The sequence below is a fragment of the Vulpes vulpes genome, chromosome 12, assembly GCF_048418805.1.
Source record: "Vulpes vulpes isolate BD-2025 chromosome 12, VulVul3, whole genome shotgun sequence".
Taxonomy (NCBI): domain Eukaryota; kingdom Metazoa; phylum Chordata; class Mammalia; order Carnivora; family Canidae; genus Vulpes; species Vulpes vulpes.
In genome coordinates this window covers 137,834,520-137,856,870 of record NC_132791.1, presented here as the reverse complement: position 1 = coordinate 137,856,870, position 22,351 = coordinate 137,834,520, and positions in this window count along the sequence as shown.

Genomic DNA, 22,351 nt, shown 5'->3' with positions numbered 1-22,351 from the left:
TTAAAATGGACTCCCAAGACAGAATTATAGTGTAGCAGTTGGGAATTTCAAGTTTATAAAACTCTGTGAATTCTCTAGCTCCTTGCCTACTCCCTGCGGCTGCTTCTCCTCCGCCTCCCCACCCTGCTGATTTCTGATTCCTCCATCACTCTGCTCCATATCAGAGATATTCAGAGAGAATGGCAAATTTAGATCTTACTACAGCCTGAGCCCAGTGAAGATAGAAGATTAATAAACTTTGAGCCAAGTCACTTTATCACTCAAGGGTTCTATTTTATCATCTGTAAATAAATAAATAAATAAATAAATAAATAAATAAATAAATAGGTTGAAGCACTAAGATTTCATCTCACATTCTGTAGCTCCTTGGAAAAATTATGTTAACAATCACATTATGAATAGGAACAATAAAAACCATGTAGGAAAAGGAAACAAAACTTGCAACAAAATTTCAACAAACACTATGTAGTCATGCAAATAAAATGAGACTAGATGCAGATCTTACACTTTTCACACAAAAAAAATTAAAAATGGATACAGACCTAATTATAAAATTATAAAACTCCTAGAAGATGACATGGAACAAAAATCTAGAAGATCTTGGGGTCGGCGATGACTTTTCAGATACAACACCAACAATGTACAATCTGCAAAAGAAAAAATTAAGTAGCTAGATTTCCTTAAAATTAAAATTTCTGCTCTGTGAAAGACATTGGTAAGAGAATGAGAAGGCAAACCATAGACTGGGAGAAAATATTTGCAAAAGGCATATCTGAAAAAGGAGTGTTATCCAAAATATACAAAGAACTGTTAAAACTCAACAATAAGAAAATAAACATCATGATTAAAATGTGAGTCAAAAAACTTAACAAACACCTTACCAAAAAAAAAAAAAAAGATATAAATGGAAAATAAGCATATGAAAAGGTACTCAACATCTTATGTAATCAGGAAATCGCAAAGTAAAACAACAATGAGATATTAGGCACATCTATTTGAATGGCCACAATCTGGGTCACTTACAACATCTACTGCTGGCGAGGACATGAAGAAACAGGAAGTTTCATTCATTGCTGGTGGGAATGCAGAATGGTACAGTCACTTTGGAAACATGTCAGCAGTTTCTCACAAAACTAAATAGACTCTTACCATTCGATCCAGCAATCACATTCCTTGATATTTACCCAAATGAGCTGAAAACTTATGTCAACACAAAAACCTGCATGTAGATGCTTTTAGCAACTTTATTAATAATTTCCCAAACTTGGAAGCAACCACGATCTTCTTCAGTAGGTGAATAGATAAATTACTTATGGTACATCCAGACAATGGAATACTACTCAAAATGAAAAAAGAAATGAGCTCTCAAATCATAAAAGGCGATAGAAGAAACCTCAATGTGTATAAGCAGGTGAAAAAGCCAGTCAGAAAAATACTATACGAGGGATGCCTGGGTGGCTCAGTGGTTGAGCATCTGCCTTTGGCTCAGGTCATGATCCCAGGATCCTGGGATCAAGTACCATATCGGGCTCCCCGCAGGGAGCCTACTTCTCCCTCTGCCTGTGTCTCTGCCTCTCTCTCTGTGTCTCTCATGAATAAATAAATAAATAAATCCAAAGAAAGAAAAATCCTATACGATACTGTATGGGTTACTGGAAAATCTCTGGAGAAAGTAAAAAGATCAGGGGTCAGGGGAATGGGAGGGATGAATCAACAAGAGTACAAAGGATTTTTAGGTCAGTGAAACTATGTGTATGGTACTATAATGATAGCTACAAGGCATTAAACATTTGTTAAAACCCACAGAATGTGTATAATACCAAGAGTGAATCCTAATGTAAACTGTAGGCTTTGGGTGGTAATGATGTGTCCATGTAGGTTTATCAATAGTAACAAAGATACCTCTCAGGTAGAAGATGTTGGTGGTGGGGAAGACTGTGTATATGTGTGGCCAGGGATTATGTGAGAAGGCTCTGTACTTTCCACTCAATTTTGCCTTGAACTTAAAAAGTTCTTAAAAATAGCCTATTATTTAAAAGAAATCTCATAGGGCAAATGTTAATGAAAATAATGGCAAGTTGAGCCTTTAGCTTTCTTCTACAATTTTATGAAGATAAAGTATAGCTCTATAGTGTATTGCTGCTTCCTCAAACTCTTCTTGGGGCTGGATCTGGGAGTTAGACCTAAACTACTTCAACACTTTTGAGTCACTCAGATTATTTGAAGTTTGTCCTGGTGAGCCATCACTTTGATGACAAGGCCACCACCACACAGACACTGATGACACAGAATCAAGATGGCAGGTTACCAAGAGAATGTAGCCAAGGGGCTCAGTAACAGTTCCAGCAAAAATTAATGTCTTACTGTTTTTTACCTTATATAAAATGTATAGATTCAATAGATGTTAAATGGGATTATTTTAAAATGGTATTCTTTTGTTGGGTTTTAGAATTAAATGTTGAGACTCTGATTAATTAAATCTAAGTAATTAATCAAATTTCATAATATTGAAATGTAGTGGGAGGTGAGGAGTAGGGAATTCTGAAATAATTTTTAAGCAAAAAAAAAAAAGTCTAGACTTAAAGTACCATGCTACGATTGACTTGGAACAATCTTTTTTTATTTTTCTTAAGATTTTATTTATTCATTCATGAGAGACACAGAGAGAGAGGCAGAGACAGGCAGAGGGAGAAGCAGGCTCTCTGCAGGGAGCCAGATGCAGGACTCAATCCCAGGACCCTGGGATCTCGACCTGAGCCAATGGCAGACGCTCAACCACGAGTCACCCAGGCACTCCGACTTGGAACAATCTTGACGAAGTTTAGAAGTTCAAGGTTGTAATACTGAATTTTATACATTACAAAATAGTCTTTCAGAGTTAAAGCCAACAATGAAATCTCACAGAAGCGAAAAATAGAAATGGCAGTCTTAAAAGTCTACTGAACATAGGAAACACTGGTCCCCAAAGTTTGGCTTCCTCTTGACTTAACTGTCAATTGGTTAAAAAGCAACCAGATACCCACAGAAGTTTTGTTCTTCCACTTAATTACATTTCCTTGGTCGTGAAAATGTGCGGTCATCATAAGCTCTTGACTCATGTGAAGCTTCCTCATTTCCTCCCTGCCAGGGCTCTGAGTCATGGCAAACCACTTGAGCTAGCGTTTCCAGTGATTCGCTATTCATGTTCATTAAATGCTCAGATAACGTCATAAGAATCTGTGGACATTAAATTGTATTAAATAAAAGAAGAAAAGCTTTTATATCCTTTGGTAAGAATTCTAAAGTTTTCTTCATCTCGGCCATACACATTTCCTTTTAGGTTTAGTTTTAGTAACAACGATAGCTAATAGTTACATACTGTTCTCAGCACTTTGCGTGTATTAACTCATTTAATTTCATAGTTTTTGCACACAGGAAGCACTTCAAAAACATTAGTGCTATTATCATTTTTATGTATCTCCTCAAAAGCTATCACATGCCTTTGATTTGGATATATTCAAATTATCTACTTTTAAGAGGTGTCATGTTGATTGATTCTCTTGGGTTTTCTGGGTGTCCAATATTCAAAGAGCAATTTTGCTAAGTGTCTCCTCATCATTTTGTTTTTGTGTCTAATTGTATTTTCCTTCAGCTTCTGGAGCAATGTTAAACTAAAGGGAGCAAGATGAAAGATTTCATTTCTGTTCCTGACCTTAATCCCCATGAAAACGGGTATTCTTCTATAATTTCTCCTTTAGGCATTTGGCTGGATTTGAACAGGGGATGAGAATGGATATAAAATAGTAAGAAAGTATCCCTCTACTACTCTCTTACCAAGGAGTCTTCATTAAAAATGTACAGTCCTCTTATCAAATATATTTTAGCCATTAATCATTCTGATAATATGCTTTCCCCCCTGACCAGTAAAAATGCTAATTCAATGGCAATAAATTCTCTAGAATGGATCCCATCCTCACTTTCCCAGAATGAAATGGAGTTAACAGGGGATTCTATGACATTATTGGTAAATTATATTTGTTAATAACATGCTATGAAAAGTTCTGCCCGAATGTAATTGATACTGTTCCCAGAGTTGTCATTTATTGTGCATGTGTGTGTGTGTTTACCATGTTACAATGGCTTTGAGAAATATTTGAAAACTATTTTTTCCCTGTTCTCTACACTCTGAAATGATAACAGTATTGGATCTTTCTACTCATTGAAAGGTACAGAGAATTTCCTTGTGAAACTATCTGGATTTGATGCTTCTTGTGAACATAGATCTTGAAAACCTTTTTCAATTTTGTCCATGATTATTGGTTCTATTTGGATATTCTCTCTTTTCCAGGGTCAATTTTGGTTGTTTCTATATTCTCTCGGGGCGGAGAATCATTATTTATATCAGGTTTTCAAACGTTGCCTGGAGTTTAAAAATGCATCCTCTTAGGTTTCATTAACAACACATTTATATTTGTTTCACTTGTCTCATTTCTAAATTTGCATGTTTGTCCTTGCTCCTTTTTAACTTAATTAGTATAGATTTATCTGTTTAATTGTTTAACTGCCTATCACATACTGGTTTTATTTACTAGACCCAATTTTTTTTTTCCCACTCCATGATTTGAATGCCAAATTCTCATTTTACTTTTTATGATGTATTTAAGACTGTGAATGTCCCCTTTATCCATAATAGTATTTTCTTCCCTGGTTTTTCATGGTTATTTAAGAAAATTTGCAATTCTGCTTTGAATTTTCTCATTGATCCAAAAGTATCTTAAGAGTTTTTCTTTTCTTTTTTTCTCTTTTACCACTAAGTACTTGGGATTTTTGTTTGCTTGACTCTATTTTGTAATTTTATGCTTTATTACAATGTAGATGAGAGAATGAGGTCTGTATTATTTCTACTTATTCGAATTTATTGTGTTTTTTTAAATGTCCTACTATATCATCATGGCACTTTGAAAAAAATGCCTATTTTCTGTTTCATCAGGATCTGGAGTTTGTTCTACATTTATCAGATTATCCTTGTTACATTAGTTAGAGTCACTATATGCTTACTCCTTTCTGTTTATAGCTATGTCATGTGTTGAAAGGCATGAGGGAAAGTTGCATGTCACCCTGTGTGTTTCTGCCTAATGTTTCCTCTCTTTATTCAGGGGTTGCTTTATGTGTATCGATCCTATGGACTGAATTTGTGACAGTTACCATTATAAAGTACCATTCTCTCTGGTTTTTTTTTTTTTTTTAAGCTTTCTTACTTTACTTTCTATTTTGCTTTTAATTCACCATTGGCTTTTTTTTTTTTTTTAATTTAGTATCTTTTGCTTTCTGGTCTCTGTTTCTTCTCTAAAAACAACAACAACAACAACAGATTCTTTCTTTCGGATAAATTTTAAGGTTTTTTTTGTTTTGTTTGTTTTTTTGTTTTGTTTTTTTTTTTTAATTTTTTTATTTATTTATGATAGTCACATTGAGAGAGAGAGAGAGGCACAGACATAGGCAGAGGGAGAAGCAGGCTCAACGCACCGGGAGCACGACGTGGGATTCGATCCCGGGTCTCCAGGATCGCGCCCTGGGCCAAAGGCAGGCACTAAACCGCTGCGCCACCCAGGGATCCCAAATTTTAAGGTTTATACTCTTTTCTTCCCCCTAGTTCCTATAGGGATTATAACTTTAGATAGTAAACATAAGTTTCAGTGTATTTCCCTTAAATTACCCTATTAGACATGCTCCTCGAAGAGAGAAAGATCAAGAACCATTTAAATACTGAAGATCACTCTACCTACTTTCTATTCAATGATCATATGACCCAGGAGCATGTCGTGGGAGGGCACAGTCTGCTGACCCCATCATGCTAGATTGGCAGCTAGTATTTTTGGATATTCATTCCTTATGTACATGGGTCCAAAAAGCAGGCAAACCAGGGTTTGTTTCTGGGGCCTAAGAAAGAAAAAGCCATATTTTAAGGCAGGTAAGAAAGTTTGCTGAGGTGAACTTGCAGGAAGACAACAGATTGTCAATGAGGCTCCTTCTGTACAGATTTCCAAGCTAATCTTGATTATGGCACTTACGTTGGACATGTGTATGCTTCTTCCAAGTCTGTTTGCCATTCTCTTGGTAATAGCCTTAGATTTCATTATGAACCCACTCCTCACCAGCACAGTCCAGGTACAGGGAGAGTTGTCTCCAGTTCCAGGAGGAGGGCCTGTGACTCACACCTAAATCAACCAACTTTACATTCACCATGAGAAATGGCACATATGACCCAATTTATGCCAATAAGATACAAGGGGTGGGGGTGGGTGGGTTCTGAGAGCTTCTGGGAAAAAAACAAACAAACAAAAATAGTTCTTCACTCTTTTTGAAAGACCTGAAGGCAATGACGTTCTCTCTAGATCCTTGGCTGAAAAAGCATATTATCTCAGATGTTGTTGACAGACATTTTGCAGCCATCCCTGGCAGTATCCTACCCAGCACAGAGCTGATGTCAAGGAATAAAAGGCAAAGGAAGCAAAAAATACCAATCCCTGAGCATATAGTTGAGCCCCTGAGTCAACCAGTCACAACTGTGCTCACAAAGTGTCACCCTGTAGTTGTGTGAGTCAACACGTCTCATTTATTGGTGAAGTCAGATTGAAACGGTCTTGATGTTCTGTATCCAAATGCACCCTCAGACAATGGCTTAGACTTTTCCTGACCTGGGAGCCCAAGCCAGTCATAAGCTATGACTCCCCTCTGAGGCTCACTCTTCAATCATCAACTTTAATAGAGCAGCATCTAATAGCTACTTGCTGTGCAAGTTAAGAAAATTAGTTCACTTGTTATCTCCACAGCTCATTCCTCCTCCTCCAAATTTATGTCAGAATACCTGAGACTTTTAACATATTACATATACACACACATTTACATATGCATATTGACAGTGTATTCAAGGTGAATGGTATTTATACTTTTCTCTGAAATCATAATTCCCACTTTTTACCCCCTTGGATCTATACTTTAAAATAGAATGGACGTTCATATAGTGCTTTCAGCGTCCAAAAGTTTACAAGTTTTCCTTTTTCTCCCCATTGACTTAGCACTTACGTGGCTAAATTTCCTCATAAAATAGATGGTTCAAAATTATTTGTATTGAGGTTGCCAGATTTAGCCAACAAAATTACAAAGCTCCAAGAGGAATATGGATTTTAGATAAACAATGAATAATTCTTTTCATGTAAGCATATAGTATGCAATATGTGAGACACACTTATCTTAAAATATTATTCATTGTTTATCTGAAATTCACATTTTACTGGGAATCCTATATTTTATCTAAAAACCTCCTCTCGTGTGAATTATATTCTCTGAGTCCTTGATTATGTGAACATGCCAGACTGTTGCCTTTTATATCTGAATGACAATTTAGCCGGGCTTAAGAATAGGAATGGATTTTTTATATCAACCTTTTGCATGCTGCATTTCTTATGTGGGTATAAGGGGTGGGAACACTCACAGTATTTGTACATGGCTGCCACTGTGGCTTCTATTCATGCTATTCATCTTTATGGTAGGAAGCTCTGTGTAGACTTTCTATAATGTGGAAATGTCCTTTATCATTCCTTGTTTGGTGGTGGAGAGAAGAGAAGCAGAGGGAGGATTATCCGGTGCCATCAACATTTATAATAGGTAAATTTTGTCTCCATTACTTTGTATTATAAAGTTGTGGGGAAAAAAAGTCCTGTGCTAATATTTCCCCCATCTAGCTTTGGAAATATCCCGTGTCTTTGCCCTTATGTCTGGGAATTTTGTCCTAACTTAGAAATTGCCATCATGTGTTCATTTCTGCTGGAGTCCATTGTAGACATATCCTCTCCCAGGTCACTGCCTCTTCTCTAAACCAAAGCCACTTCCACTTCCCTACCGCCAGGTGGTATGTCCAGTGGTGATAGGCACCATTAATGAACACTTCAACACAGAGGAGACTGTGGGTCTCACCCGTGCATACTTGCTTTATTTGCTTTATTCCTCATTCTTTCATCTTTCAATTCTGATGCATGTCAGTTTACTGTTAGAGATAATTAGCTCTGTAGGATGTGCCTGCTTTTTTCCCGTCTAGGTGAAAACAACTCAGCAAATTCTAGCAGTTTTCTCTGAGTGAGTTTTTTTTTTTTTCCAGTCTCTCTTAACTTGGAAGGTAAGCAATGCTGGTTGGGGAGAACCTCCATTCCAAAGTGACCACTATGTTTGTTGTTTCATGTTAGTTCACTGGTTTAATATTTTCACCTAGATTGCCTCTTCCTTCTCCTTAAGTCACTTCCCACGGTGTTGGACAGAATAGTGAGATTTTTTAAATCATCTTTCTTCTACCATCTTCTCTCCATATAGTTTTTGGTGTGGATAAGGTATTGATACTAATGTGTTGATTCCTTCTGTGGTCCTTTCCTCTGGTTTCTAGATGATGCTCTAAGATTATGGGTGTTAGACTGTATTCACTCTTTGAGTACTACTAGCGCACCCTTCCTTTTTTTCTTTCCTTCCTTCCTCCTTCCCTTTCTTTCTGCCTATTTTCAAAAACTTCTATTTTGCTCCTTCTGTTGGATTGGTGGAGGAAAGTTTGTAAACATTGTTCTTAAGCAACCGTCTTTTCCTAGTGGTTGCTAGAATTCATTTAAAGGAAGCCACTCAAGGAACTCCGACCTATTTAGATCACTTCCTGTAAATAGAGAAATTCTTAGGAACTAATTAAGTCAGAGTAAATATGTAATGAATATATATTAAGTCACTGAAGGGTGAAGAAATCATTCCACGGGGGAGGGAAGTATGTGAAAAATCAAGGACACTTTGCGGAAGCTACTAGAGAAGATGACCAAGAACATTACCATCAGTGAATTGCTGATGGGAAAGAATAGTAGTAAATGAAGCAAGCTTTGCTGGCCTCCAAGATGAGATTCAAATTAAGGCTGCAAGTATTTCAGTGCTGTGTGACCTTGGGAAAGTCCCTTAGCGTCTCTAAGTGGGAATTCTAACAAATGCCCCCGTAATAGCCTTTTTAGGGTCAAATGAGATAATACAGGCCTGGAGCCTCAAGTTCCTGACACACAGAGCCCAACAGATGTCAGAGAACTATTACTCCCATCATCATTTTGTCTTCGAAAAGACAAAAGGAAGAGACAAATGTTGCAGATTGTGTTATCTCTGTTCTTCTATTCTGAAATATTTGTTCACATTCTCCACACTTGTCAAGTGTGTAAACTGTGTCAGCCAGATTTTAACCTTGCATCTTCACCCTCTATCCTGCCCACCATAGGGCCCTGTGCTTACATGTAAAGGATACTCTTTGATTTCACCTATGGAGTCAATCAACTAATGGATTTAGGATTATAAGGAACAAAAGGCATTTTATCCGGGCCTTAATGGATAAAATTGAACTGAGGTTGCATAGTTGCATTAGGTGCATTACTTCTGCATAGAAGTAGTTGCATTACTTCTGCAACCAGGGAGAAATGACCATTGGCATGGATTGTAAGTGCAGAGAGAATCACGGCACTTGAAATAGCTGGACAGTTTAGATGGGAACTACAGCCACAATGTCAGACCTCCCTCAGGGCATTTAGACTGGGGATGATCAACATGCAGAAGTTTACAAACAATTCCCACAAAACGAGGAGTCCTGGTCTAATATCCAGAGCTGGGCAGGGCAGGGGAGTGCAAGAATCAAAAGTTAACATAATTCTTGGAAAACAGAGCAAGGAAAGGGGAGGGTATGTTAAAGCAACCAGCACAACCAAAGCAGAAACTGATGTTAATGCTATCGACAACAATAATAACAGAAATAATAGTAGCAAGCATTTCCAGAGCACTTACTATATATCAGATCTTATTCTGAGATACAGACCAATGACAGATTCATTTAATCCTTATAAAAATCCCACAAAGAAGGTGAAATTAGACAGAGATAAGGAAAAGTAAGACACAAGAAGAAGCTATGTGCCCAAGTCACACATCTAATGGCCAAATAATATTGGGATCATGTTAGTCCTCTCTGGAAGGTGGATTAGGAATAAAGTCTTAGACCTTCACACAGGGAAAGGTGACTGGCAGCTGGTGGTCCAAGCTGACTCTGGGTGAAAGAAATTTTTTTTTTAAAGATTTTATTTATTCACTTGAAAGAGAGAGACCATGAGACAGGGGAGAGACAAGCATACTCCCTGCTGGACAAGGAGCCCAATGTGGGCCTCAATCCCAGGACTTCAGGATCATGACCTGAGCTGAAGGCAGATGCTTAAATGACTGAGCCACCTAGGTGCCCCAGAGAAAAAATTTTCTAGTGCGGGTTTTAACTGTGCTCTTGGCCTTAGAGTATGCTATGTCTCTTGCATCTTCCCACAACATACTTAGGAAAAGATGTATCATATTGCACTGGTCGAGAGCCACTGAAAAGAAAACCACAGGTCCAACATGGAGTCCCTTATGTTAAAGGCCCTGTATCAGCAAGCCAAAACCTAATACCTAACCTAAACTGCAGTCCCAGCCTCCCCAGGGAATGCAATCTTTAACCAGTCAACATAGAATTCCCTGGTCAACACTAGGAAATTCACTGATAGACCCTTTCCGTTCCCCTTACGAGGGCAAGTTTGCCTAAAACAAGCTAATAACTTCTTTTTTATTCTGCTCCCCATCTGCTTTTAAAAACATTTCCTTTTGTGCTGCTCCATGGAGCTCCTTTCTCTTTGCTAGATGGGATGTGGCCGGATTCGTGACTCATTCAACAAAGCCAATTCAATCTTTTACATCACTCAGTTGAATTTTTGTTACTGAACAAATCCTAGCCCCTCAAAGCTAGAATGCCCAGTTTGGATTCTGCTTCTTCCTCTGACTAGTGGTGTGACTGGCCCCTCTTCAGTTACTCAATATTAAGGAGTGTTTCTTCCATCCACCCTCCAGTGTAAAGCCAGGAAGCTGGAGATCTCCACTGGCAATGCCTGGCTTGCACACCCCATTTCCATCCATCATCTCCTCCCTCAGCCCTTATCCCCTTGGCACTATCTCTACTGACACTGCCCTGGTCCAAGCACTGCACCTGAGAGTTGACCTTGGGAAAGCTAGTCTCTCTATGCCTCTGTGTCTTCACCTGCAAAATGGGTATAATGCCTACCTCCTAGGGCTATGTGAGGATTTAACATGTCCATGCCCCAAAGAATGTGGAACAGTACCTGGCACATGGTAAGAGTCAAAAAAATATTAGCCTCAAGGACCTTCCAAAGGTTTCCCTCCATTCACTCTGCTTTCTGTTCTTATCTATTTTCTGCACTGAAATCAGGATGATCCCTTGTAATAGCAGTTTTGACTGCATGCCTGCTTTACTTAAAACCTTTGCTCAACTTCTCTATTCGCTCAGGGGATAAAAATCCCTGCCCATTGAAGCCCTGCTCTCTCTCCAGGTCATCCTCCACTATGCTCCACCTTGTTCCCAACTCACTGCCCACTCTGACCTCCTGTCAGTTCTTGGAATGCCCACGTTTCTTCCCAGCACAATCTTTGCATACGGTGGTCCCTCCATCTGTAATATTTCCCCACTCCCTCTCCCACTCCTCTGCCCCAGGGCTAACCTGCCCATCCTCCTGATTCCCGTTCACTTCTTGGGGAGGCTCCCTCTGATGCCTACCCTCCCCACTCCAGGCTAGGTCAATCTCTTTTGTCCACACACAATCTTAGGACCTCATTCTGCACTTACCTCATTAATTAGGGGATTAATGTTTAAATACTGGTCTCTTCCCATTAGACTGGAGCCATCACATGGGGGGAAACACACATGTATGTTTAATATGAGTTTTCTTATAACCCAAGTGAGGAGCTCCATGAAGCTCCACTCCTTCCCCTTGCTACGCAACCCTCAGGTCAACCTTTCTCTGAAAAACAACTCCTTATTCTAATCCCCACTGTGAGACCTTCTAGAAATACCACCCCATGTCCACCCTGGTTTGGTGGTATCCCAAAAGTCATGGCCTGTTCTTCAATGGTACATTTCTCCAAGTCTGAGATACGTAAGCTCAAAAGTGCTCCGAGGGGGTGAGAACAGGAAATTCCACATCCATGTCCTACAGAATAGTCTGTCTCTATGTGGGGGAGGGGAATAGGCAGGGTTGAAGGGAACTTTAGAAGGAACATTTTGAGATGGAGGGAGAACTCCAGGCCTTTTATCTTATAGACTTTAACCCTCCTAATCTTCCAGAAGATAACTGCTTAATCTCTCTCTCTCTCTCTCTCAACACACACACACACACACACACGCCCCATCACCAACACCATCACCATCACCAGGACCCTCAGATACAGTCTTCTAAACCAGAAATCACACACTGGAAGCCCCAGACAGGGCCAAATCCAAGCATAGAGTTTGGCACACAAAAATTATAAAATTTTACATAAAGACCCATATTTTGAGCTTATGTGGGAAAAAAAGAAGTAAGATTTCCATTGGCTGGAGCTGAATAATGGTGGACCCTTTGGATGAGTCAGGCTCTCCCTGGCCTGCTAGTGAGTATGATCTGCAAGCAGCCCACAGCATTCACTCCCTTTACCTGACTGACCCCTGGTAGTGGCTGATATTTCCAGCACTAGTCAACTCTAAAGGTGGGAGAGATGTAATTTCCTATCTGTTTCTCAGTTTTCGAGGCTATATCCAATCTTTCCATTTTGCAATGTCTTTTATCCATCCTCTTCCTCATTCCCTCTCACACCGTATCCCTGAGAACTTGCAGGGAATAAGAAATGGCCCATTCCTGAGTCATCCATCTCTTAATAGCAGCCCCCTTAGCTTTAAAAAATGTGGCTGGAATTTTAAAATTTACTGCTTACAAGGGCCAAACTAAATTCTAAAATTAGGTCCACCCTCTTCCCTGAGATGATTCTGGTTATACAACAGAGCACAGATTGGTGGGGAATTATGGGCAGCTGGAAGAAGAAGAATTAGTGAGGCTGACGTTATCAGGCAAGTAGGGAGCTGAGGGTCTGAACTCCACCAGTGACCACAGAAAGAGGAGGAGGTACAAATGCTATGGATTCACCATCAAAATATCCAGCGTGCCGTCATTTCTCTAGGAAGATGACACACTGATTTACTATCATTGCACTCTGTAATTACATTGTCCAACCCCTCCCCGCCCAGAAGATTCCAATGATTGTCTCTTCTCTCATTTCTTGGACTCAAACACATGTTTATAAAATCTGTGTGTCTATAATATAATGAAAACATTTACAGACTCCAATTAAAATTATGCACAGCATCTAGCTCTTAGGAGGAAAAAAAATCCTACCAAAATGTCTGACAGTAATTTTGATTTTGGTCCCATTCTCCTTGATGGAACACACTCAGTATGTATGTAAGGCCACTTGCAAAACACCACCATGGACATTATTTTGTCCTGCAAATGAAATAGGCATGGCGTGGATGTAGTGAGCACTTAATATTTGTTGAGGGAAAGAAAGAAAGGGAGGGAGGGAGGAAGGGAAGAAGAGAGGGAAGGAAGGGAAGGGAGGAAAGGGAGGGAAGGAAGGAAGAAAGGAGGGAGGGAGGAAAGAAAGGGAGGAAGGAAGGAAGGAAAGGAGGAGAGAATTAACACACAGAAGTCCTGCAGTTCTCAGTCTTCCTACAGAAGTGATAATTTTGAAAGCCAGTCTTGGTTGAGAAATAGAGATTACCAACTGCCAAAGTTCCTCTGACCTATTAAGAGCAGAGTTCAAATATCAAGTTTTATTGTAGTTCCCAAGCAGATAAAACCCAATACCCCAAACAAGTGGCCCATGAATGCCTCAGGAGGAAGTGAAGAATGAATCTGGTTATAGGAGGAAGAGCTATGAAGGGAAGAAGAAGAGTAGAAGGAACAAGAATTCAGGGGCATGAGCCTGATTACTACCTTGAGTTCAAAATCCTTTGAGAACATCAATAGGTTAAAAAAAAAAAAAGGGTCAAGGTTATCCCATTCCATGGCAGCTTGTTCCTCACTTCTCTGGCCACACACTGGGACCATTTTAAGCAGTCTTTCAAATGCCTCAGGTTTAACTGGGTGCCATACCAATGTGGAGCCCATGAGCTAAGGTAGGCATCTACACAAATGGGTTGCAGGTCGACTCTGAGTTGTCCATACTTGATATACTGGTGTGGAGGGCATTAGAGGTCCTATAAGTCCCAATGGTAGGTACAGAGAGGCTGAAAGTTTCAAGAGATCAGCAGAGGGGTCAGAATAGAAGTCAGAAACTATATGACCAAAGGGCAGCACCAGGATATCAGCAATACCCTAAGGGGCCAGATGGGATTGGACCTATGTGAGTGGCCCAATGGCTGCCCAGGGAGCAGACACATGGGTGCTCAGGGAGCAGACCACATCATCAACCCAGGGCAGAGACCACTGTGAACCCAGACACAGTTATGGAACCAAAGCCTCTTGAAGTACTGCCATGAGGATGTATAAACTTCCCATTATACTTACAGATAAACTTGAGCAGAGAAGAGAAATGAGGATTGTAAGGAATCGGGCAGAGAAGCCCTGAAAGACTGGCATGTCCCAAGAAAGCCTCAACTTTAAGTTGAAAGAAGCTTCTCAAATGACCCAAACAACAGGAACTCCAGAAGCAGCCATGGGTACACCTAGACAATATGAGTTTGACCATATGCAATATAGATTATAAATGTTTGACCTCGCTATGAAAAGATGAGTGGAATGATGATGAAATCAGTCTAGAAACAGAAAAAATGAAAAATTAATAAAACACTATTTCCTTTTACCACCAATAAATGATCGGAAGGAATATGCAAAAAAAAAATGCTTGAATGATAGAAAGAAATGACCCTTTTCTGTTCCTGTTCTTACCAATATGAGCTTAGCTCATTTATCCTCTTCACAATCAATATAGTATTATGAAACACGAATTACAATGGGGACACAGAAGCTCTTGGCCAGGAGCTTAAGGCTAAGGGGCAAGTCTGCCTATCACCCAGGGTCCCTATAGAAAACAGATGGATCCCTAGGGAGTTTGAGTGGAAAATTGTGACCTCTTACCTTGGCCAAAAAGGGACAATGGGAGGGAACTGTGTGGGAGAGCCTACAGAGAGCTGGAGGCAAGGAGGAGGAGCTCCTATGGGGAACAGCACCTGCTCTCTCAATCCTCCTGCCCTCCAATCTCCTGCTGCTGCCTCCTATGGGCCAAATCCAGCTGACGTCAGAGCAGAGGGGAGCCCAGGTAACACAATCCACTGGTATCAGTTTCCTGGGCACCAAGCAAAGCAGAGAAGTATGGAGAATGAATCGAGGCAGGGTGGGCAAATGGAAAGTAACGCTCACAGTCTGATATATGGAATTATAAGACATGGCTCACATCTTCAGCAGGGTTTCCGTATTTCCATGTGATTGTCCAAAACCAGAAAAGAACTGCAGCCCAAGAGCAGCACTTGGGTGGCCAGTCGAACACCTGAAAAGAATTTGCTTTTTTTTCAATTTTCCATAGAAATTAAGAAATTTCCATCATCTTCCCCAAGGCTGTGATGTCAGACTGTTTTAGTCTCAACTAAACTACTTCAAACATTGTCACGTATTTCTATAAACTTGAGCTATGGGAGTTCTGCTTTCATGGTTTCAATATACAATCTAGAGGCAAAGACTGTGTCTATATGTCAACGATGTTCTGGTCACAAGACTCACCACCACATGGCACAGAAGGCCCTGCCAGACGAAGCTGACCTCAGTTTGCAACGCTGGCTTTGGGGGACTTTATTTTAAAACCTGAATATTTATACAGTTTGCATTCTTTAGGAGGTGATAGATTCTATTAGCCTTCAAGAGCTCTCCTTTGCTTTATCTTTTTGCTAAGAGAAGTCAGGCTGCCTGGCCGAGAGGACCTGGCTGACTTGGCTTAGTTGAGCCATACCTGTTGTTATTAAACACAGAGCAGAATTATTTTAAGTTCAATTTTTACATTAAACATAATAATTTTACTATGTTTGGATTCCTGAGGGCTCTTTGGACACTATAATTTATTTCACTCTTCTGATGCTGCTCCTCCCCCCACCTCCTTGAATTCCACGCTCCATGCTAAGGGACTGCCAGGAAGGGGTGAGTGAGGGGCAGCTGTGGCAGGGAAGAGGTTGGTAAGAAAATGTGAGAACAGCCACCATAACTCCTGGTCCTCCATGGAAGGGTTTGGGGGAAATGCACCTGATTAATTTTAGTTGAACAAGTAGAGTAGAATTTAGGGAAGTAAGAGGTTATTTCTCCTTCCATTTTGTTTCCACGATAATTCATTGGAAATCTAGCAACTTTGACCTAATTAGAGCTGACCCTTGAACACTGTGAGGGCGAGGAGTGCTGACCCCTACCCCGGGGAGTTGGAAATCCACGTATAACCTTTGACCCTTCCTAAAACTTAACCACTAATAGCCTGCTGTTGATCGGAAAGACTTGCCAACAACACAAACACATTAATACATATTTTGTAAGTTGTGTGTCCTCTACACTGTGTTCTCACAAGAAAGGAAGCTAGAGAAAAGAGTGTTAAGAAAATTGTATGGAAGAGAACTATTTATAGTACTGTATTGTATTTATTGAAAACAATCCATGTATAGATGGATACACAGAGTTCAAAGCCATGTTGTTCAAGGGTACAGGGAACCCTTTTCATAGCCTTTTTCATGGTTTTTGTATGTAGAGCAGGGGTGCTAGAGTTATCCTGACCTGAACTGGACTTGCAGATCTTACTGGCTGCATGAGCCAAGGTGGGTTGCTTCCTTTCTCTGATGATCGGGTACCTCTCACTGCTCAAAAAAGTGTGCTTTGTGTAACTGTACCTCTTGATAAGGTAAGTACAAAAATGGAGTGTTTAACAACATTTTTTAGCAACATGGCTCTTGCTGTAATGTCCATGTGCATGATCCTTAGACTCATCTCATTGAACAAGGTATGGACCAAAAATACAGGCCTGTAACAACATGTAGAAAGAAAAAGGAAAGATTTCTAAAGTCTCCCCAAACCCAACAAGCCCAGGTCTTTCCCCAAAGAAAGTTTGAGAAGCATGGGTGAGGATGACGAGATCTCTGGCTCTCAGATAATGGACTGGAAGCATCACAGCGCTGACTGGCATGTGGTAGGAGCTCCCTTCCTCTGTCTCAGAGAAGACCCTCAGGACCTTACAGTCAATACTTGAGACCTGTCAACCCTGACCTTGCTCCAACAGAACCTACAAGGATGCCTCTTGCCAGAATGCTGCATTGGAAAGCCTTGGGAAGAAAGATGTGCTTAAGAATCCTTGCACCCAAACTTATCATGAACAGAGTAGGGCCCAAATAAGAAACTCCACCCTCTCTCCAACTGGAAGGAGACTGCCCCATGAGATCTACAAATATTATTAGTGTAAAATCAAGCTTCAATTTGACTTGACACTAGTAATAATAATAGGGGTACCTGGTGGCCCAGTTGGTTAAGCGTCCCACTTTTGGTTTTGGCTCAGGTCGTGATCTCAGGGTTGTGAGGTCGAGCCTCACTGTGAGCTCTGTGCTCAGTGGGGAGTCTGCTTTAGATTCTCTCTCCCCGTCTCCCTCTGCCTCTTCCTCCGCTCATGTTCTCTCTCTCTAAAATAAACAAATCTTAAAAAAAAAAAATCATAATAATATGGCATTCTCAAGGAACTGAGAATTTCCCCTAGTCAGTTCTTGGATTTTTAGTAGAGGCAGTTCATTCATTTGCATCACATAATCCCCTGTAGGCCTCTTTTTATTTTTTTATTTTTTATTTTTATTTTTATTTTTAAGATTTTATTCATTCATTCATGAGAGACACACAGAGAGAGAGAGAGGCAGACACACAGGCAGGCTCCATGCAGGGAGCCTGATGTGGGACTCGATCCTGGGACTCCAGGATGACACCCTGGGCCGAAGGCAGGCACTAAACTGCTGAGCCACTCAGGGATCCCTAGGCCTCTTTTTAAAAAAGAAGCTGAGTAACTAAGGAAACAAGGGCTCAGACTGGGCCTACAACACAACAGTGCCCCATATATTCTTTTACCACAACAACAGACTCTGGTGTATTCTTTAAAAAAAAAGATTTTTTTGTTTGTTTGTTTTTTTAGAGAAATTTTAGGTCTATATCAAAATTAAGCAAATAGTCCAGAGATTTCCTGAGGGCTCCTCTGCCCTCACACATGTATAGTACTCCTAGAACTGTGGTATATTCTTCCTTCAGACTTGGACACAGCTCAATTATGAGATGTCAAAGCTGCAGATGAATTGCCTACCCAATGCAGTATAAAGTATCCCCCGGACCATGTCTAATCCCGTGCAGAAAATAAAATGTTCAGATCCTATGACAAGTCCACTGGTGGAAGAGAAGCTCCTCTTGAACTGGGTTGGTTCTCCGGCTAGCTTGGTGCTGCCTCAGACGTAGCACATAGCAGCCGTGAAGGCTGAAAGGACTTGGAAAATTCTGGAAAGGTGTAAAGTTCAGCAGGGCTCTGGCCAGTGTATTTGTTAAACCTGCTTTCCAATGACTGCTTGTGTACACCACTTCAGAGGGAAATAATGAGCATGAAATTCAATTATACAGGCCTCGCTTAGCCATCTCAACCAGAATTGTGTACCTAATCTTTTATTTTGAAGATAAAGTGAAAATCTAAAGCTACTCTCCTTATGATGGCATTTTATTCCCTTTGTGACTCAGCCAAGAGAATTCCCTTCAACCTAAGGCTCTAAGCTTCAAAGTCAGCTCTCTTCTTAGCTGCTGCCCTGCTTTTGAACCTTAATTTACGTTTTCTGTATACTACCGAAGTAGGCCAAAGCTTACCCACCAAGAGGGCCTCAGGAGCATTGCCCTGGGGAAAGATGAGCAACAAACACTGAGCTGTCTGCTGGAGAGAGGACACCTCCTGCCCTACTTGTGCAGCTACGGAGTCCTGAGGAGCTCTGAAAGGCCCTGGCCCCGGCCTTGATATGTGCCAGGTTAAAACTGAGCCTGTGGTCTAGAGCATCCTGGAAGGGTGCCACTCAGAGAACTCTCTTCGGCCTTCCAAGTCGTCTTGTCACACCTCTGCATTGTGCCACTCTATACATGTAAGTCCCACACATGGGATTCACATTTTACTTCACCTGCCTCGCTGTGGGACCATGCCTCCTTCACCTTCGCAGATGAACCAGCACCAAGCACAATGTCTGGCCCCTGGGTGATTCCATTAAATGGGTGCTGAATGAATGAATGCACAGCCAAAGTTTCAGAATAGGGCCTATGCCCTGAGGATTCGGATTATGAAGCTTTGAGACAAGTGTCAAGAGCAATGGTGCTCCCCAAAGCCCCTTTGTTCTGCTTCTCCTACTACTTCCCACTCAAGTGAGAACCTAAAAAGTTTGCTTAACAGAAGGCCAAACAGAGAGCTCTAAATCCATGGATGTAGAGCACAAGTCTGCTCTCTGCCCCCAACCACCAGTATTACTTAGTTCGTTCATTCGTTCTTTCTTTTTTTTTCTTTTTCTTTTTTTTTTTTAGAGAGAGAAGGGGGTTGGGGAGGGGCAGAGGGAGAGAGAGAGAGAGAGAATCTCAAGCTGACTCCAAGCCTAGCACAGAGCCCAACATGGGGCTTGATCCCACAACCCTGAGATCATGACCTGAGCTGAAATCAAGAGTTGGACACTTAACTGACTGAGCCACTGAGGCATCTCCTTATTTAGCACTTTTTAAATTAAAAGAGGACATCAGAAATAGGGGTATTGCTGTTTTTCAGTTGCATGGTCTTTTTCCCAATGTAAAGGATGACAAATAGAGTTTATGGTGTTGCCATTAATGATGATGAGTAGAGTTTATGCTGTTGCTATTAAAAGGCAGATAAAGGGGAGCTGAAATTGGTGAAGGAAGAAGTTTGGCTTTGAAGTAAGTCATCGAGAAGAACTTCCTGATGGCCAGAGTTCAGATATTCTAGAATAAGACCATCTTCTCTTCAGAGAACCTTCTGAGTTTGTGTGTTTAAAAAACAAAAACAAAAACAAAAAACAAAAAAAATGAAAACCTGAATGTGGTCTTTCCAGAGCCAAAGAGATGGATTACTTTCCTTCCTCACCTCATATGTCTGTCAAAATCCTTCCCATCCTACAAGGCCCCTCTCAGGTGCCCAGAGCATGGTAGTCTCTCCACCTCTCCCACCCCTTGTGTGTACTCTGTGTGCCTCTGTGATACCCGGGCTTCATCAACACTTCTTTGTTGAGGCCTGCCATGGCTGGGTACTGTCCCAGTTTTCTGGGGACACAGAAATAGTCCTGAAAGACTAGGTCCCTGCTGTCATAGAGGCCACATTGCCAGGAGTATGAAGATGATCAACATGGAAACGAATACACAAACTACTTCTCACTAGTTTTCAGTGTTACCGAAAAACCTATCAGGTTAAGTATAAGAATGGCTGAGGGTTCCCCTAAAGAGAATTTCCCACAGGAAGATGGGAGCCTCTGTGAAGAGGTGACCATGAACTGAGGGCTGAGATGGCCAGTATGTTTTTGAGGCAGGCGAGGTGATTCCAGAGGAGGGAAGAGCAGGTGAACTTGGCGTGTTCAAGCAACAGACACAAGGACGTGAGTGGTGCTCACTGAGTGCAGGTGAGAGAGAAGAGTAGGCTGTTGCCAACTCCCCTTCCCAGGGTGCTGTGTGGTCTATTTTGTAAGGGTCTTGAGGTACCATAAGCTCCTCCACAGAGCCATGTTGTAGATTGAATGTGCTCTGAAAATCACATATGAAGCCCTAGCCCCTCATATGAAAAAATTCAGAGATGGCTCTTTGGGAGGGAAATTGGGTTAGGTGAGGTCATGGAGATGGGCCCCCAGTCTGATGGCATCAGTGCCTTCATAAGAGACACCAGAGAGCTTGCACACTCTCCCACCCCCTGCACGCACATAAGAAGTGAGATGGCAGCTGCTCACATGCCAGGAGGAGTTCTCAGAATGAAATCTGCCTCACTGCCTCCTGGATCATGGACTTCCCAGCTTCTAAGGGTATGAGAGAGAAATTTCTGTTGTTGAAGTGACCCAACCATGGAAATGTGTCATGGCAGCCCAAGCTGACCAACACAGGTCTACTGGTATGCCTGGAACTCAATAGAGAGTCTGTAAATACCTCTTCAATCAATGAGTAATGGAGTCAGAGGATTGTAACCCACACCCACTCAGTCCTCCATGACTTATGCCTCATCCTGTGTAAGAGGGACTTATAATCCCTCACTCAAAGCTTAACCAGATATTTTCAAGAGATCCTGAGGGAGAATCAGGGCAATCCAAAAGAATGTCATCATATATTCTTTCACTCCAGGCTCCCTTCCTTACCAAGTAGCTTTCAAATCTGTGCCACACCACTATCCTGGCAGCTAAGACACTAAGGTTCATGCTGAGGGTGACGGGCACCCTCTGTTCCCAAAGCTATGAAACACTCAGTGCCAACATGAGGCTGTGCTTCCCATAGCCTCCACTGATTCATGGGATAAAGCTGGAGGAAAACACATGCTCTCTTACCTGCCCATCTCACCTGGTGCGTTAAGAGGTTCTATTTGTGCCATCATGCTCACTGAGTCTTCCAGAGAAACTTGGTCCTTCAGCTCCTGCCTGGAGCCTTGTTTGTCTCCACTGAGCTCAGACCCCAGTCTACATCTACTATATCCACTGGCCCATGAGATGTGCCTCAGGTGAGCAAACATCTGGGGGAAGCCAGTCACCCGCACCAACTTGTCCCCAGTCAAGCTGCATGTTGAATAAAAGATGGAGCGTCCCTGGATTCTCAGTCTCTGCTCATGTCTAGCCTTGAAATTCAGGGGGCTTTCTGGTATATGGAAAAGAGTCGGCTGAAAGTGAAGGGCAGAGTGACTCTTTCCCCTGTGAGGAAGGATGTGTGTGTCTGCGTGTGTCTGCATGTGTGCTGTGGTCTCTGGGACTAGGATCAAGATATATGTCCTCATTGTGCTGTTGCCAGTAGACGTTTGACTAGCACCCCTATGCATGACGTTTGTTTGTTCAAATGTCACACAATTCATGGTCCATGTGGGAGCACAGCGGTGCTGTGACACTTAGCAGCTGAGGACTCCCGAGCTTGGCAGCCTCCCGGGCGTGCTGCACTGTGGCAGGCAGCCAGCACGTCACAGAGCAGAGTGTGGATCTATGGATACCCACATATGCACTACACACATGCACACACACGCACGTGTGCACGCACACACACACAAGGGCAGGTGAGAGGCACTTTGTCTTCAGTAGATACTTTGTTTCTTTTATGTAATTTATACTTGCAAACCATGCTATGCACAATCAAGTCCTGGGGACTTGATTCTCTTTCATGTGGTTCTTTGTGCTAACGAGATTAAATCAGTTCCAATAGGTACTGGT